The 4004-nt window shown below is 43.2% G+C and overlaps 1 pseudogene; it reads right to left on the bottom strand.

Annotated features, from left to right (window-relative positions):
* Nucleotides 1-2211: 2211 nt before the first annotated feature.
* Nucleotides 2212-2942, bottom strand: LOC783835 (PRELI domain-containing protein 1, mitochondrial-like; annotated as a pseudogene).
* Between the last annotated feature and the right edge of the window lie 1062 nt (nt 2943-4004).

Raw genomic sequence — 4004 nt, forward strand, 5'->3', positions numbered from 1 at the left:
CCAGGCTTCTTAGAGGAGGACCCTTCAGAAAAGAAGACTGCCAAGGAGATTGTTATGTGATTGATAGAGACAACACACAAACACATAAACATACCATTACAAATTGTAATAAATGTTATGATGATGTACCAGTTGGAGTCTTGTAGGAAGCTGATGGTAAGATGGAGTACAAGAGACTTATTGGAAGATAAAGCCTGTGAAAGTTTAAGGGGGAGGAAAAAGAAATGGGCCTGGAAAATCATCAAGCTTTGATGCAGATCAGACATTTGTGAAAGAAAAAGGGAGAAGGAGGTAGAACTGGGCAAAGGGAGCTAAAGAGTGCAATACAGATTGACAAAGTGTTGGCTAACACAATAGGGAGTTTTGGGGGTAACCTATCAGAGGAGATCTCAGGTTGGCCAAAATGGGCAGGTCCTGAACTCCATGATGTTGGCCATGGGAAGAACACACTTTGGCTCAAAGGCTTAATTTTTTTTAAAACTCAGATATAATTAACATAATGTTATATTAGTATATAAAAGATTGAGGGCAGAAGAAGAGGGCATCAGAGGATGAGATGGCTGGATGGCATCACCATTGCCATGGACATGAACTTGGGCAAACTTCAGGAGATGGTGAGGGACAGAGAGGCCTGGCATGCTGCAGTCCATGGGGTCGCAAAGAGTCGGATATGAATGGGCAACTGAACAACAACAAAATTATATTAGTTTCAAGTACACAACGTAGTGATTTGAGTTTGTATGTATTGTGAACTGATCACCACACTCTAATTAACATCCATTAAGACAGATAGAAACAATTTTGTTTTTCTTGCAATGAGAACTTGTAAGATCTACCTTCTTAACAACTTTTAAATATACAATTCAATATTTTTAACCATAGTCATCATGTTGTACATTACACCCACAGGACGTCTTTATTTTATAACTGAAAGTTTATACCTTTTGACTACCTTCTTCCATTTGCCCAAACCTAACCCATGCCTCTGGCAACCACCAACCTGTTCTGTGTGTCTATGAGTTTAAATTTTTTAAATTTCATTATTAATTGTGAGACTATGCAGTGTTTGTCTTCCTCTGTCTGACATTTCACTTAGCATAATGCCCTTCAGCTCCACCCATGTTGCAAATGGCAAGATAGCCTTCTCTTTCACAGCTGAATAATACTCCATTGTGTGTGTGTGTGTATATATATATGTATAAATATATATATATATTTTCTTTATCGGTTCATCCATCAGTGGACACTTACATTCTTTTCATGCCTTGGCTGTTGCAAATAATGCTGCAATGAACATGGGGGTACAAATATCTTAGTTTTCTTTTTATTGGGTTAAATACCCAACAGTGGAATTGCTGGATCATACCCTAGTTCTAATTTTAAATTTTTGAGAAAACTCCATAGTTTTCTATAGTGGCTGTACCAATTTTCATTCCCACCAAGAGTGCACAAGGGTTCTCCTTTCTCCACATCCTTGTCAACACTTGTTAGTATGTTGTGTTAGTCACTCAATCACATCCAACTCTTGCGACCCTGTGGACCATAACCCGCCAGGCTCCTCTGTCTATGGAATTCTCCAGGCAAGAATACTGGAGTGGGTTGCCATTTCCTTCTCCACAACACTTGTTATCTCTTACCTTTTTTTATGACAATCATTCATTCTTTTCTTTTTTTGGCTGCACTGTACGGCTTGTGGGATCTTAATTCCCCAGCCAGGGATTGAACTTGTGCCTTCTGCAGTGGAAACACACAGTCTTAACCACTGGACCACCAGGGAAGTCCCATGACAATCTTTCTAACATAAGTGGCGTGATAGCTCACTGTGGTCTAAATTTTCATTCCTTTTTTTTTTTTTTCCAATTGAATTCAGCAAGTATTTATTGAGTGCCTGTTACACTCAAGATTTTGTTTCAGATACTTGGAACACATCAGAGGATAAAACAACAGTCCCTGCCCTCATGGAGCTTACAGTCTAGCATTTACGACCACTTCACCTGGATGCAGTGACCGTGGGCAAGTCACTGTGCCTCTGTCCTCAGCCACCCGATGCAGGGGTAAGGAGGCCTGGCTCAGACATGGGTAACCAGCCGGCTGTACTAGAGATGCCAAACAGGGCACCTACCCTCAGCCCACCACCCAGACAGTTGAGAGGGCTAGAAGCTGGCTTTTAATAATAAAGTACAGGAGGAGAGGGCACAGGGACTGAGCTGGTAGTCTGCTAGGCTGCTGCTTCCGGGCCTGAGCTGGCTACACGAACTGCTGCTGCTGCTTCGTGGCTGCCTTGCTGGCAAGGTCCTTGGCCTTCTCCTTGGCTTCCTTGGCTGTTTCAACAAGGGTTTTGGGAGGGGCCTCACCTTGCAGCTTGGCCAAGATGTATTCAAAACCTTTCAATAGTCTTGGTCACGTTGCTTTTGAACCGCGTGAGACCAAATTCCTGGACAGCTCTGGAGACGCAAATAAGCTAGAGGAGACCCAGGCTTCCTGGCGGATTTCGGTCCAGCTGCTGTTATCAGAGTTCACACGGTAAACACATCGTTCCTCCACCACCATCAGCCGGGCGTGGTTGATGTACCAGGTGAAGGTGGTCATGGTCTGGTTTTGTGGGTCCACAATAGAATCCTCCAGGATGTACACTGAGTGAGCAACATTGGCAGGAAACAGTCGCTCAGCCCAGCGGGCATCCTGTTCGTCTTGGTCAGGAGTCGTCGGGACAGGAGCTTCTGGTCAGAGGTCACCTCTCGGTGCACTATGTCTTCCGTCAAGACGTGTTCGCTATAGGGATTCGGGTACCGCTGCCAAAAGGTAGCGAACACTTGGTCCCAGGAACTCCGGAGCACGCTCTGGCCCAGGAAGTAATTTACCATCGTAAATTACTGGCCGGGGTGGGCTCAGCACCAGAGCAGCATCAAGGGTGCGGAGCCCGAGGGGCCCTCGGAGGCCGGGCTGGAGCTCGACGCTCAGCCACCAGGCTAGCAGCAGATTAGTCACTACAGCGCCGCACCCAACCAGCCGCCGCCACCATGAGGAATTCTAAATTTTCATTTCTCTAAGGATTAGTGATGTTGAGTACTTTTCCCTATATTCATCAGCCATTTCTTTGTCTTTAGAAAATGTCTATTCAGTTTTTCTGCTGATTTAAAAATCATATTGTTTCACAATTGAGCTGAGTTATTCATATATTTTGGAAATTGACCCTTTATCAGGTATATGATTTATAAGTATTTTCTCCTATTCTGTAGGTTGCTTTTTCATTTTCTTGATGGTTTTCTTTGCTGTTCAAAAGCTTTTTAGTTTGATATAGTCCCACTTGTTTATTTTTCCTTTTGTTGCCTTTTCTTTTGGTGTCAAATCCAAAAAAAAAAAATCATTGTCAAGACCAGTACCAAGGAGCTTACTGCTTGTTTTCTTCTAGAAGTTATATGGTTTCAGGTCTTATGTCCAAGTCTTTAACCATTTGAGTTAATTTTTGTATTTAGTGTAAGATAGTGTGTAGGGAATATGCTATGCACAGGCCTGTACTATAATTAACAGGGCCTCTTTGAAAAATAAGAGTGACTTTCTCATCACCCCAAGGTGAAGGGCTGGGAGCAATAAAAAGTACATCATGGAAAAACATCTTGAAAACAAGATGTTGAAGAACTGATGTGACTGATGAAAAACCATTAGGGACTGTTCCTGTAACCAGAGCCTTGAGGGGGTTACTAAGAAAGGTCATCACTAGCTAAAGGGCTAAACAGAGTCATGAAAGGCCTGAAGGTTTGACATTGAGGACTCTGCGTTGTATATCTGTATCCCCGATATGAGATTGTAAAAAACACATATCTCTAGAGCACATACAAGAAAGTAGATGTTAGCAATAAAAATCATGCAAGGATTAGGATCTAGGCTTTTGCCTGTGAATGGCATCAGCCCCCTGATCCCCACCTTATTTCTGAGTCTTCTTTTTCTTTATTCTTCTGCGGCACCGCTCCCTCAGGTCAGTTCGTTGTTGGGCTGGTCCTGAC

Source organism: Bos taurus, chromosome 21 (assembly GCF_002263795.3).
Source record: "Bos taurus isolate L1 Dominette 01449 registration number 42190680 breed Hereford chromosome 21, ARS-UCD2.0, whole genome shotgun sequence".
Taxonomy (NCBI): domain Eukaryota; kingdom Metazoa; phylum Chordata; class Mammalia; order Artiodactyla; family Bovidae; genus Bos; species Bos taurus.